General features: G+C 47.8%; 1 protein-coding gene across 1 annotated transcript in view; it reads left to right on the top strand.

Moving 5' to 3' along the window:
* The first annotated feature begins 4,503 nt into the window (after nt 1-4,503).
* Nucleotides 4,504-14,615, top strand: part of LOC147736997 (uncharacterized) — a 34,959-nt gene continuing 24,847 nt past the window's right edge. The window contains exon 1 of the mRNA XM_086956582.1: nt 4,504-4,642. The gene's annotated coding sequence lies outside the window, so the exon portion shown is untranslated. The remainder of the gene's footprint in view (nt 4,643-14,615) is intronic.

Raw genomic sequence — 14,615 nt, forward strand, 5'->3', positions numbered from 1 at the left:
TGCACTCCTCCTCTCCTCGCTACCTGGCGAATAAACTGAAGCTCTCTGGAGGCTCTAGACCCTCACGCAATGCGGAGAATCTACTGCTTGAACCTCCCACTTTCAAGAAGGAAAGAACGATGGCCCAATCCTTTTCAGGCAACGCAGTGAGAATCTGGAACTCATTCCCGCCTCAGCTCCGGACCACCGCCTCCTCCCAGGCCTTTAAAAGGGACCTCAAAGTTCTCCTCCTCCAGAGACACCTCCAAAAGTAACTCACGTCCTCTCTTTTACCTGAAGGAAGACGTCCCACTACTGAAAATTTCTACTTCTCAAGTCCATGGAAGTGCCTTACCAGTGTGTTCTTGTGGTTAGAGTGTTTGCCTTTTATTGCAGTATTATCCATGTACTTGTGTCTGGTACCCTCTTGCAACTTGCACTCACCACTTTGCCCCTGTAACACACGGTTTGCTTCCTCTCACATGTTTTTTACCTTTGATACTTGCACAAGTGCCACTTTTGCCTACGTAATCGTTTGTTCTTGTGCTTGAGTGTCTAACATATATTGCAGTATTGTACCGCAAATTATACTCTATTTTCTCTTGTAGCCTGCACACTTGTCACTTTTTCCTCCTGTGCACTTTTTACTACCTCATGTATTTTTGGTAGCTCACATTTTTACTACCTCATGTATTTTGTTTGCTCACAAGTGTCACTATTACCTTTACTACCTCATGTATTTTTGGTTTCTCACAATTTTTACTACCTCATGTATTCTTGTTTGCTCACAATTATCACTTTACCGTATGTAATGTAACGTATGCTTCTGCAATCTGTTGTTCGTGTAATGTTCTCAGTTTGTATCATTTCTGTTCCTATTGTGAAGCGCTCTGACGCCTTCGGGTAAAGTCCGCGCTATATAAAACTGCATAAATAAATAAATAAAATAAATACACTTCTGAGTATCCGTGCGCGTTACAAATGGTGGATAACATAACATAACAAGTATAGGTACTGGGGTACCAAGCTGATAATTGCATCCAAGACAGGTGTGAGGTACTTGGATAGGGCTGGCTGTAAGACTCCTCCGCCTCTCGCAGTTGTTGGTTGGCAGGTCCCAGAGGCCACAGGTGCAGCACAGCCAGCAGCTTTGTCTGTGGTGAGATGTTGCCATTTATGAGGAGCTTAGATAACCGAGAGACGAAGAGAGGACATTTCAAGGTCCTGAGTCTAGAATAGAGCAACATCGTTTAGCATATCTCTGAGTGGAGATGCACGTATTTTAAAGAGAAGTTGATACAACTGAGAGTCGGATTGAAATTGCACCAAACAAATTCCTTTCGGAATGATTATGACTGAGAGTATTTATTTACGATTATGCGATTGAAAATACGGAAATGAACTCAGTTTTTAAATCTGAGTCTTGAGAAAGCCCAGGGTGGCGAAACGTACGTCGGCTGCTGGTGTTTTCCATGTACAAGGAAATGAAATAAAACAAGTAAAAGGACCTGATTCAAGATTCTTTGTGGATTTCTACAAAATGACATTTATTTATGACGGGTTGAACCACACATTGTGGAAATTTTGGATAATAGTTACAACCACTTGGTGTGCTTTGGTGTATTTTGGTCAAATATTGTTCTAGGCTGTTTTCAGTCCTAGTGGAAGCATACCCTGGTGGGTGGGTATTGTGACACTATGAGAACACCCTCAAATATTGTTATTTCAAGGACATAGCTGAAAACAATTAAATATTACTGTTAATGGATGTGCAGGTCATAGGGCATATCCACAATCTTTGGAAATAGTATTGGTTGTCCGCTGTGTTGGTACCGTCAGCCTGTGGGCAATGATGGTCAGAATGCGGAGGATGGTTGTCCTGTTGAGCCTGTATTGGGCAACGACATTCTTTGATCTTAGGCCTGTGAGGCTGGTACGGTTCCTGAAGATCCGCTGTCTTTGTCTGCCCTGCCTCTATGGTGGTCTGGGGTTGGTAGGATCTCTGGATGCCTGCTTCAGGCCGGAGCTCCCTTCCCCTTACACTGTCACAGGAAGAGTGCGAGGGTCCAAGCAGTATTATAAACAGAGCAGGAAGGGGCCTTTGTGTGGGATATAGAATCCACGTCAGCCTCTACAGCCCCTAGTGCTCAGGCCAGCTCCGGGGTTCAAGTGCTTAGCCTGAGTTCTAAGCGCTGCCCCAATGATGATAGGGGACGGATTGCCCAGCAGCATGGCAGAATCTATCCAGCTAAACAGACCTTCAGAATTTCCAAAAGGTGAGGCGTTTCACCCCTCGGGGTCTCATTCGAACATCCTGGCCTCTCCCTGCTAGCTTCAGCTACTCCAGCTCTCCACTCCTACTTCTGTTCATAGCCCCCACCTTCTGCTGCACATTCAGTCCCATGGATTTGAGCCCTGGTCCTCTGTTGCCTTCCCCTTGTCACCAAAGTCTGCTCCAGCCTCTGAACAGAACTGAAATATTGGCGTATACATATCCAGGCACTAGTCATCTCTAGACTGGAGTACGGCTACTCTACCCTCTCGGGTTTACCCAAGATCTCCTTGGCACCTTTAAAACCCTGCCTCAACGCGGCCACCAGGCTACTAACAGGTTCAAGGAAGTTCGACCACATTTAACCACATCTGAAAGCTCTGAACTGGCTTCCTCTCAGGTCAGTATCCAACTCAAAATGGCCTGTATCGCGCACAAGGCACTATACTCAAACTCCCCTGCATATCTTGCCAAGAAACTCGTGATATCCGGAGGAACCAGAAACTCGCGGTCCTCCAGAGAGCTCTTGCTCCAACCTTCACGTTTTCGGAAAAAGAAAACTTACAATCAGGCTTTCACCAAGAATATGGAACTCACTCCCTCCTGCCATCAGAAGAATCCTTCTCTGGCTTGCTTCAAAAAGGATGCAAAAACATTCCTAATGGGCAAATTCCTCACCTAATTTGCATCTATTTCACAGAGACCTTGCTCTATTTCCTTTCTATTGCATCCCCTGGAGTAGACAGACACTATCCTCCCTGCACCTCCGGGCATCCCTACAAGGGCCTTCATTTCTTGTTAAATGTAAATGTAAATTGTATTCTGTCCCTTTTATCCCTTTGTATCCAGTCAGTACCCCCCCCCCCCTCCCTCCAAGTCCTTTGTATACTACTGCTTGATTCCTGTAAAGCCATCTGATACCCTAACGGGTCAAGTTCGCGCTCTATAAAACTCAAAAATACATATGCAAATATATGCGATTGTTCTATAGGCAAACGTATGCCAGGCCATTCATAATTTACTTTGTCATTTGCTGCTTCATATTGTGTGAAATGTAATTACACGGCTTAAATTGTGACCAGTGCTTGTTTATACTTGAAAGTGAGCCGTTTATAAAAGTGACCTTATTTTTTAATTTAACAGTTATAGCCTAACTTAAAAAGCATTTGCAATGCAATACATCTCGCATTTTTTTGAAACTTTATCATATTGCCATTGTGAAAGACAATAGTTATTATTTATGTGCACTTTGTACTTTTAGTCGTTGCTTGCAGGTTTTCAAAACACATAAATTAAAGGCTCAAAATCTCACAAACGCGAGACCTATTGCATTGCAAATGCTTGTTAAACTTGGTAACACTGTCTGGGCATTGGTTGCACCTCATTAGTACCAGTTTAATACCCAAGTTTAGCGATAAGCATTGGAAAGGTGACCAGTCCAGCTTTGCTAAGGGCCTTACACTGCGCGGAAACACGTGTCACTGCATTTTTTGTAACTTTTGAAACTTTTGAGTTAGAAACAAAAACATTTTTGTTACAATCTGCAGATTATGCTGCATGTGATGATTTATGTGCAAATTTACAATTATGTGAACAGACACATCATTCCAGGGGCCCTGATATATATATATGAATATGATTCCCTGGGATCTACAAATTGATTTTAGGGGTGCAGATACACATCATTAAAAAGCATCAGTGTCAGTGAAGAGCCCTGAGGGACGTGAAATAGGAAAAGGTTTAGACTGATAAGGCAGGAAAGGCGACTGCCTGACAGCAGCATCCCCTGCCCCGAGATTCATGTCAAGCAATGCGCGTGCGCATGTGTGGGATACCTAAAGCTCTGAGCATGCGTATTAAAAGTAGGCTGTGTCTGGTGCTTTGCGCATGTGTACTGTATGTTGAGTGCTCTGAGCATGCGCAATGCTAGGATAGTGTCTGGTGTTCTGCGCATGTGCACTGCATGCTTGCCAATTCAGGACCAGAAAAGAGGGGATTTAAAAGAGAAATAGTAGCGCTTTTCTTTCATGATTAATTGTGTTGAAAGGGAGGCAATTTTTAGTATGATAAAGGTCAAATAAAGTATTTTGTTTGAAGAATATGGAGTCTCACGTCTGCCCCGGTGAGTTATGTTTGACTGTTCAATTGTGGGAAGTGGGCGATTAGTGTCTCGTGCCTGCGCATGCGCGGGGCACAGCAGACGTCACTGGTAGAAGAGTCGGGGGTCAGTATCTCATGGTCTGAGCATGCGCAGTGCGGCGCAGGGATCCAGCGCCTCCTCCCCTCGGTGCATTCATGGTTTCTAGGCGCTCCTGGATCTGCCTTCACCCCGGATCTATGGGACAGAAGCGTCCAGGGGCCAAGAGGAAGGTTCCAGAAGGAGCCGAGGCGGTGAGTGCTGCCCTGGGCAGGCGGGGACGGTTGTTTGTTCCTGGGACAGGCCTGACAGCTCACACACTGAGACCACAGTCTGTTTATTTATTTATTTATTTGTGCGTTTTTTTATAGCGCGGACTTTACCCGAAGGTGTCAGAGCGTGAGGGGGCGGGGCTAAGTGCAGAGAGCTGCCTAAGAGCCCCTCACCAGGCCCCCCTAAAAAAAAGGAATAAAAAGGGTCACTGAGGCTGGTACCGGTGTCCTGGGTGTTTCCACCCCCTGTGATGGACCTCTGCCCTTCAAAGCCTCCGAAAACGAGCTGGAAATCCACTGTTTACAGTAGTCTTTTTTTGGCATATTTATATAGCGCGAACTCGACCCGAAGGTATTGGCGCGCTTTACATGAGCACCGTATTTACATTATACATTCAGGCGCCGGGAGATGAAGGGATTTGCCCAGAATGGTTGCCGCCTGTCCCCCCCCCCCCCCCCCCCCCCAAGGGTTTCTAGCTCGTTTCCCCTGCCACTGTGTGATTTCGGCTCCTCATCGTGTGAAGGGAGCCGAAATCGTGTGACACCAGTGGTAAAAGTAGGCGTGATCTGAAGGGCACGGCGTGCCCCTACTTTTAAATATTATTCCAGTCCGTTCCCCCTACTTCTTTCTTTAAAAAAAGCATCCTGGGACGGCAAGTATAGTCCAACTTTAAAACGATAACATTTTCTTTCAGCATCCAGGGGCTGCTCGCACTTCTCTGTTGGACTCCAGAGGCTGCAGCAACCCCGCCCTGAGCTCGCACAGACCGAGGGCAGGCCCATTGTCATTCCGATTGAGGCTGATTATCCCCTTTGGAATGACAATGCGCCCGCCCGCTGCCTGCCTTTAGCATATCATGCTGAGTTAGTGATTACAGAACAGCTTTCCCCAGACAGAGTACTGTGGGGAACTTGCCACCATGTAAAATGTGTCAATGTTATACACAGACAGAACTGGGCAGGAGCAATGAAGGGACCGAAGAGGAGACAGGAAAAGAGAGGTGATGGGGCGGGAAAGGTGACTGGGCATGAAAAGTAATGGGCAGGAGAAGTGACAAACCAGGAGAAGTGAAGGGGCAGGTAGAAGTGATAGGGAAGGAGAGGCGACGGGACAGAAGAGGCGACGGGACAGAAGAGGCGACGGGACAGGAGAGACGATGGGGCAGGAGAAGTGAAGGGACAGGTAGAAGTGACAGGAATGGAGAGGCGACGGGGCAGGAGAGGCGACGGGGCAGGAGAGGAGACAGGGCAGAAGAGGCGACGGGGCAGGAGCAGTGACGGGGCAGGAGCAGTGACGGGGCAGGAACGGTGACGGGGCAGGAGCGGTGACGGGGCAGGAGCGGCAACAGGAAAGGAGTAGCAACAGGAAAGGAGCGGTGATGGGGCAGGAGCAGTGACGGGGCAGGAGAGGCAACAGAAAAGGAGCGGTGATGGGGCAGGAGCGGTGATGGGGCAGGAGCGGTGACGGGGCATGAGCGGTGACGGGGCTGGAGCGGTGACGGGGCTGGAGCGGTGACGGGGCAGGAGCGGTGACGGGGCAGGAGCGGTGACGTGGCAGGAGCAGTGACGGGGCAGGAGCAGTGACGTGGCAGGAGAGGCAACAGGAAAGGAGAGGTGACTAGGCTGGAGTGGTGACCGGGGCAGGCGCAGTGGACGGGGCAGGAGCAGTGATTGGGTAGGAGCAATGATTGGGCATGAGCAGGAGCGGTGAGCAGGCAGGAGTGGTGACCAGGCTGGGGAATTGACAGGGAAGGAGTGGTGATGGGGTAGGAGAAGTGACTTGTACTTATGTTCTTTGCCTATTTATTTATATACTATTGCATGATATCCACTGATGTGTCTGCTAAGCATAGCTGTTGCCCCTGAATTTTTATCCTGAGTTTTGACCTCTTCTGAATTTTGACCCCTTGTCCTGAATTTTTACACTCCCCATCCTGAATTTGCATCCATGCCATTGTTCCTGCTTATATTTCGCACGCTTTACATAAACCTGCATTCCCTAGGAGTATTTGCTTTTTCCTGATTTAAATCAACTAAACATGTTTATCCATTGCTTGAATTAAATAATGTTATAAGCTGCAACTGGTCAGTGAAATGCTAAACGTAAAAAAAATTGGTATGTCTTGCGATTTCTAGCCACACCCCTGACTCCGCCCACTGATCCAATCTTTGTTTATTCCCGCCCCCTGATTCTCCACTCACAGTTCCCCTACTTTATATTCCCCACTTGGACCACTGTGTGACACACGGTGTAGGGTGCCAAGCATCCCGGATTTGCCCGAGCAGTCTCAGTTTTTTGCCAACTGTCCCAGCAGATTTCAGGAAATTAAGCTCATATCCCGGTTTTTAGAGAGGGACAGCTGAAAACGGCGGGAGGTATCTCTATGTTTTGTAGAGCAGGGATAGTTAGCACGTGTTATAAGAAAGCAGTTTAATTAACAGCATGCTACTGCCTTTAAAAATGGCATTTTATGTACGTTCTTACTGCCTCTTCTGTAATTCTCTGCTAAGGAGTACTCTCATTCTGTCCGCTGGGTTGAAGTAAAATTGTCGTCTCTCTTTTATTTTTGGGAAATGTCCCGGGTTTTGGCTTTAAGATTCTGTTTACCCTAGCACAGTGGCGCCGTGTGAGTTGCCAGGTATGCTGTAATGTGCACTCGCTCTGCAGGGCTCTGATCTGCAGGTGGTGGCAGCTGGGGAGAACAACAGGGACGAGGCCCCTTTTAGTTGGGGTTGTGTTCAGAATAAGCGGGTCTACCTGCTGACATCGGTACGTGTCCTCTGTACACATTTAGCGACGAGCAGCGCACAAGCCCCAGCCCCTCCATGGGCGCCCCTTCTCTACGTCATCGTGCCCGCTGGCTGGAGCCCGTCGTGTCCGAGTCTGATGGCTGACGGTCGGTGCCCAGTGTAGCCAGATTTATAAACCTGCCCAGGTATAGCTCTCAGCACAAGAATAGCCTTCAGGAAACCATTTAAGCATCATTCTAATTACTATTCAGTACGCATATAGTGAGTGGAGGTTCAGTGGGCACCTGTGTACTTCCACAATCCTGTCCATATTTAATTAATGTCTACTCATTTTGAAGATCAGTCCCCACTGTGCCCTTTGAACTGGTGCTTCTGTCTCACAAATCCAAATCTTGCACTGTTGAATAAACTCTATATGAGCAAATTAGAATCCACCTCAATGAAGTCTAAAGGCCTGGATGTCAAAGCACTTTCAGCAATTGTGGGTCCGAAATCTTTACGTTAAAATAAGTGTTAAGCATTTATATCCTGAATATTTTTGCAAATGTTGTGACGTTTATCATATACTGCATATAGTTTATATGTTTAAACTTCAACAGCGTATCTGACAATGCAATAACTTTTTTAATCTGGTGATTTACATATTCATAGCGCTTTTGCAGGCCCAAACTTCATGGCGCTACAAAATCACTACACGTCAACCAAACAAGGTTCAAATCAGTGGCCCTCCAATAACACACAAAGATATTGAAAAGGGTTACATTAATGAAGTGAGTTTACCTACCAGATCAACTCATTGCCCCAGATTAGTTTAACTTGCATAGTTTTTTCATTTTTGATGTGTGGATTATATTTTAAACAGCTAAATGTAGATAAAAGGGTAACAAAACTGGGAATATGTTATTCTGTGAGGCCACGTGTCAGACCTCACCCACACTCACTAACCTTACCCTCAGTTTACTCTGGATCATAGCTTCTCTCATTTAATTTTTTAATGCATTTTGACTGCTGCCTGCCCACCGTCCACTGCTCATTGACCTTTTGCCCTTAAAATCCCTACAGCCATGGTCTCACCTCGCCAATGGGCCTACAGAACTGGCTGCGCTCTATGCCTGACTGCTGCTTCCATGTTTCTGATGCTAGAGAAGGGACTGGAGAAATTCCTTAAATCTACATCCTAATTTAGCGCAGCTGGAAAGGGAGAGGCTACTTCATGTTATGGATTCGGGACCGTGGTCCTCACTCACTTACCCCGTCTCATCCTAATGGTGAAGGTCCCATTTGTTTCAGAAGGATAAGGCAGCTACTCTGACATCACCCAAGTTGGGATACCACAAAGTTAGGGAGTGCAGGGAAACTACAAGGTCAGGTCTATATGCACCATATGGGTACTGCTATGTGGGCTAGTGAATGTAGGCCAAAGGATTCAGAGCATCTGGCAGACAACAGTGTGTTTCCAAGATGGGACAATGAGCAGGATAACTGGAGAGGGTATCAGGAGTTCAAAGTGTTAGGAAGAGAAAGAAAGAGGTCAGTTATTAAGAATCTTAGTAATGGACTGGATTGTCTTTCTCCTGTGACTGTTGAGCGGAAGCAGCGCATCAAGGGAGTCCTGGCCCTTCCATCTACAGGGCCTCTTTCCTCGTTTGTCTACCTGGAACCTCTCTTCTCCTCCCATACTGTCAGAGAGACCACACGGAAGGGGGGTGCGAGGGGCATAAGGAGGCAGATGTGCTGGCAGGGTGGAAGGGCTCCAAAGACAGCATGGAATAGCAGGCCAGAGTCTGGAGAGGGAGGGGACGTGGGCATCCAGTGCACCAAAGCAGAGTTATATTTGTGGCAGAGACGGCTAATGATAATAAGACTGAGGACTGTGCTGGTCTGCAGATGTCTCAGGTCCAGACCTCAAGTACCTGTCGTCTGCCGGCGCCCAGGCTCCATCAAAATGTAAAAACCACAGTTGATGGACAGAATGCAGAACAATGTCATACATTCATCCCAGTACACCCCGAGTGGGAAGGGTATGCTCAGACGTGAGTCCCAGGCTCTCCACACCACTGGATTCAAGCTATCCAGGCTGAAGACGGCTGATAGCCAGAAACCGGTCCCCGGAAGCTTGTTTCCGGTCCAGGGAAGGCATGGCTTGGCAGTTAAGGCTGGACTGTTCCCATGAGGCACAGGGTCAGACTGATTTGCATATGGCCATGTCTGAACTGGGGTGGTGTGGAGTGCAAAAAAACGATGGATTTAGGCCCAGATCTCTGTACTGGGGTAAATGTATGACATTGTTCTGCATTCTGTCCATCAACTGTGTTTTTTGCATTTGTCACCCCGAGTGGGAAGGGTATGCTCAGACGTGAGTCCCATGCTCTCCACACCACTGGATTCAAGCTATCCAGGCTGAAGACGGCTGATAGCCAGAAACCGGTCCCCGGAAGCTTGTTTCCGGTCCAGGGAAGGCATGGCTTGGCAGTTCGGGCTGCACTGTTCCCATGAGACACAGAGTCAGACTGATTTGCATATGGCCATGTCTGAACTGGGGTGGTGTGGAGTGCAAAAAAACGATGGATTTAGGCCCAGATCTCTGTACTGGGGTAAATGTATGACATTGTTCTGCATTCTGCCCATCAACTGTGGTTTTTGCATTCATCAAAATGTAGCTAATACTTCCTGCCCCTGTTTGCAGGAGTTCACAAACGTGCTGAGCTCCCTCTTTAGCTATTGTGGCTGAACAACTGGGCTGCAGCAACTCCTCCGGTGCCATGGCTCAGAGGCTTCCAACACCACCAATGTTTACCTAGATTATGTGTCACCTGAAGGAGCACAGACTGGAGGAAGCAGGGCGCGAGCTCTCCAGGAAGACTGGGGGAGTGAGCACAGGGTAATGGCTTCCAAAAGAGCACAGGTAATGAACTATGCGGTGGGCTGTGAAGTAACCTGGGATGGCCTGGCACAAGATGGAGTCATTGAAAGCTTCCAGTGACCTTGATGAGAGGAAACCTATGAAATGCCTTCCTTGCACACTACTGTGATCCGTCTGTAGCTCCTTTTCTGAGACCAGTGCCTCTCATATGGGGCCATGCACACCGAATAACTTCCAATGGGGCATATCCATTGGCGTATGAAGCATCGCACACACAAAAGATGCATTTTCTTTTCCTTCCCATGCTTTCCCATTTGATCATTTCTGCAAAGAGTTCCCAAATTAAATCCGCACGTTGTATAAACACATTTATGGCACAGCCTTTAGTTTTGCAGCATAGTCTACTAGACTGCCATGTTGCATGAAAAACAAAACTACAGAAGCATATGGAGACCTTTTAATTGGTGCTTAAATAACCAATGCTATGTGTGCTCTGTACAGAGGCCAAGGCAAGGATTAGAGGAGCATGTACTATCAAACCTTTCTGACAGCAGCAGGCATTTTGAAAACACACAGAGATTTGAGCCTCAACTTCAACCGTCAATCATGCCCCATCATACAAATCAATCCACACTAAACTCGTCCATTCTCTTAGAATGTTGCTTGAAAATGAAAAACAAGAAATCACATATGGAGCATTACATTATAACCATCTCTCCAATGAGGCTAAGGAGCCATGACCATGCGTCTTAACTCCTTAAGGGCAATAAGAGGAAGACTCTCACATTACTTTAAGTGTCGGCTTCAAATCTAGAGCTCTTGATCATGCCTTCCAGGGAGCGCTCTACAGGGATCCCATGTTACATGCAACACAAAGCTACAGGAAAACATTTGGAACAGATGCAAAGTAGGCAGCCTGCCCATTAGAGCACGCCGATATTTCTCAATTTATATGTGAAGTTCTACACCAATGAGATAATTGTGTATGATCATGTGTAATGAGCACATTCTCTCTGAAAAATGCTTTTGTAAAGTAAAAATCAGCAGAAAATAATGGAAGTTTCTTTCGGAATACTTGTATAGCTTTGATGTGAACTGCACTTAGGGACATAGTTCAGCATCTTTGCACCAGGGGTGCTGGAACAATTTTCAAAGCAGGTGGACTCGCATCAGTTTGACATCACTGAAGTCATAGGGATTGTGAAAAATCCCAGTGTAGTGTTTTCATCACTATACAGAATGACCAATAATGTGCTTAATTTTTGCTATCCGAACTGCTGATATGTTCTAAAATATAAGTGCAGTTCATTTACAGTATTTTTATTTTGTTATGTGTTAAAAAAAATTGACATCCTACAACCTTTCCCTACACATTACTGTACCTGAGCAAGATTGTTCCATAGTTAACTTTAAAAAATCCTTTCACTTTGTAGTCGGAGAAAGAAGAATAAATACCATTCCCCATGTTAAAGGAATAAGCAGAAATTTGTCAGAAGATATAGCCTGACACTTGACCTCTGTCTGCAAAGCACAGCAAATGTGTTGAGATAAATACAAAATATAAAGGCATCCTTATTTAGAGCTCTTTTTTGACTCAACAGATACCAGCTGGTGACCCACATTTTGGGGATCTCTGGTTTAGTAGGTCATCCCCTCGAGGCTTTTCTCTCTGATATTGTTTAATGAAGACCACCCATGACTGGTTTTAGATGACCACATTTTGGGGATTATTGTTTTTTTTGAAGTTCCACATTTTTCTCCTAAAGGTATCATTGTGTAATTGTGTCCAGTACATTTATTTTCGCCATGCGCCCAGAGTTGATACCTGTGTCACGTGTGGTCAGGTTGAGGAATCAGGGGTGGTAGAAACTGCCTTACCAGTCCGAGGGGGGGGGTTGTGTGTGGATGAATGGTGTGTTGCACTAGACAAGTGAGTGTGAGTTCTCTGGGATAGGGAACTTGCTGAATACCTTGTGAATTGTGTACTCCTGTTAAGCTCAGACCCCTAGGTTCCCTGTGTTAATCTTTCCTTAGAACGTCCGCCAGAATGGAGCCTGTTTTTGATTTCAATGATCTAGGTACATACAGTACGTGGGAGCTGGAAAGGTTCTGTAGAGAGAGACCTAGGGAGGGGTGAGTCAAACGGTTACATACTTAAGAACCTCCTGGTCCAATGGCAAAAGGATCAATGGGATCTTGAGCGCAGTGAGCAAAGGGCCTGGGCCTCACACCATGAGGGTGGTGGGTCCGTGGGGAGCCCTGAAGATTCAGAAGAGGAAGGAGAAGATGACACTGCATGGACGCCAGTAGAGAGTAGAGACCCCGTAGGTAGGGAGTCCCTTGCTGGGTCCAGTGTAGGGGGCACCACCTCATCCCTTTCCCTGTCCCAAGAGGAGTGGTTGGATAGGAGGGAAGAGAGGGAGCACCAGCTGGCTTTGGAGAAACTCCGGTTAGAGCATGCCAAGGAGATAGCGCAGCTGGGTGTGCAGGAGAGGATTGCAGAGGCTGAGAGGGCCTTGGCCAGGGAGAAGATAGCCCTAGAAGGTAGACTATCCCCTACGCACAGTTTAAATTTTCTGGACTCCAGTGGTGGCAGCTATATAGAACCCAGTGCTGGAAGTCCCACCCCCAGTTCCCACAGTCTGGTACCTGTTTCCCCAGAATAGGAGTATAGGTTGAAGTTCAGGGACAGTAGGAAACTGTCTCTCCAGTCTTGGGAGGAGTTTGCAGGTGACTGTCAGTGTGCACTGATTGAGTGGTTAGAGGTTCCCACGGGACCTGATTTTGACAAACTGTTTGATCTTATTCTCAAGGAACAGGTGCTCAGTCGTTGTTGGCCGGAGTTGCTGCAACACCTGTTGAGGTTGGGGACCTGTGATCCTTGGAAGCTTGCCAGGGAAGCAGACAGATTGGAAAGTGCTAGAGGTTCTCTATAGTCATTGGTGAGTGATTCCAAAAGTAGTGGTTCAGGTATCCTCCAGCCCAGCATGGTGGAGGAGGCTCAGTGTAGCCCAGCTAGGTCCCAGGATAGCGAGGCGGGTGTAGGGGCTCACTGCCTGACTCAGTGGAGCAGAAGTGAGTGGGAGACCGAGGGTCCCCAGATGCACGAAGCCCTGCCTCAGGACTTGGATGGTTTCTGTAGGGAACACCAGGTTGGAGACCTAGGCTGTCCTGTTACTCCATTTGAGGAAGATCTCCTAGAGAGTAGAGGACCTGGAGAGTCTGTAAACAGAGCTCCTGTGTTTCTAGAGTCTGGCAGTACCGCTCGGGTAGGGAGGGTACAGTAGTCCAGTGTGAGGAGTGATTGGGGGATGAGTTCCCCAGTGGAAGAACCAGTGGGTCAGGGAGTACCCAGTTGGGCGAGGTTCCCATGTAGTGACCATGATGACACCACTTCTGTTTTGGGGGATCTTCGCGCACTGTCAGGTGGACAGGGGACGGCAGATCTGCGCCAGACAGACAGTCACACAACATATGAGTCATGTGTCATCCTCAGGGGGATGGTGTGTAAATCCCCAGAAGTCCTGGAGGGCCAGGCAATTATTCCACCAAAGGTTCTAGACCAGAGGTTGGAAGGCCAGGTTCAGGATCCGCCTGACCTGGAGGGTGGGACGACTGTAATCAGTGTCCTGACCGGTTCTTCTTCCAGAGGTGCCGCCCCGGTTGGGAGGGAGCAGGACTCTGGAAGGGGGTGCAGAGGGTGGGAGAGCCCACCTCTGACCCCGGTGCAACCTGAGGGGTTAAACCCTGGGTTGGAATGGCGTTCTAGGTGTACCCCTCGCCGGAGGAGGAAGAACCCTAGGAGAAGAGGTAGGGGGGGAAGAGCCTTCCCTGAGACTCCTGGTCCGCCTGAGGTTGTAGACCCTAGGCTGGAGAACCAGTGGCAGTCTAGTCCTGTCCTGGAGACAGGAAGAGTGGAAAATGGCTACTATATGCCAGGGGTTCCTACCACCCACTCTGTGAATAGGCAGGAACCGCTGGCACCTGGGTGGCCCAGGGCCTGGTCCTGGCTGCGAACAGCTTGGGAGTACCATTGGGGTAGCCCAGGTGGTCAAGATATTGGTTTTCGAAGGAATCCGAAGGGTTCACCGTGGCGTAGAACAGGAGGGTGTCCCTGCAGTTGCGGGCCCGCGTCCCTGTTCTATCGCCCCAAGCTGGGAAGTCCATCACGGTGGTGATTGGTCTCCCCTGCGTTTTGGCTGGAAGGGTGTTGTGTTGGACTTGGCCCTTCTGGCAGGTTCACCCCTAAAACTTTTTTGCTTTAGTATGTGACTTGAAGGTAGTGATTTTTGGTTTCTGCGCACTTTCACTGTGTCCCAGTGGAAAGTGCGTGCGCACTCT

The sequence above is a fragment of the Lissotriton vulgaris genome, chromosome 1_1 (genome assembly GCF_964263255.1).
Source record: "Lissotriton vulgaris chromosome 1_1, aLisVul1.2, whole genome shotgun sequence".
NCBI lineage: Eukaryota > Metazoa > Chordata > Amphibia > Caudata > Salamandridae > Lissotriton > Lissotriton vulgaris.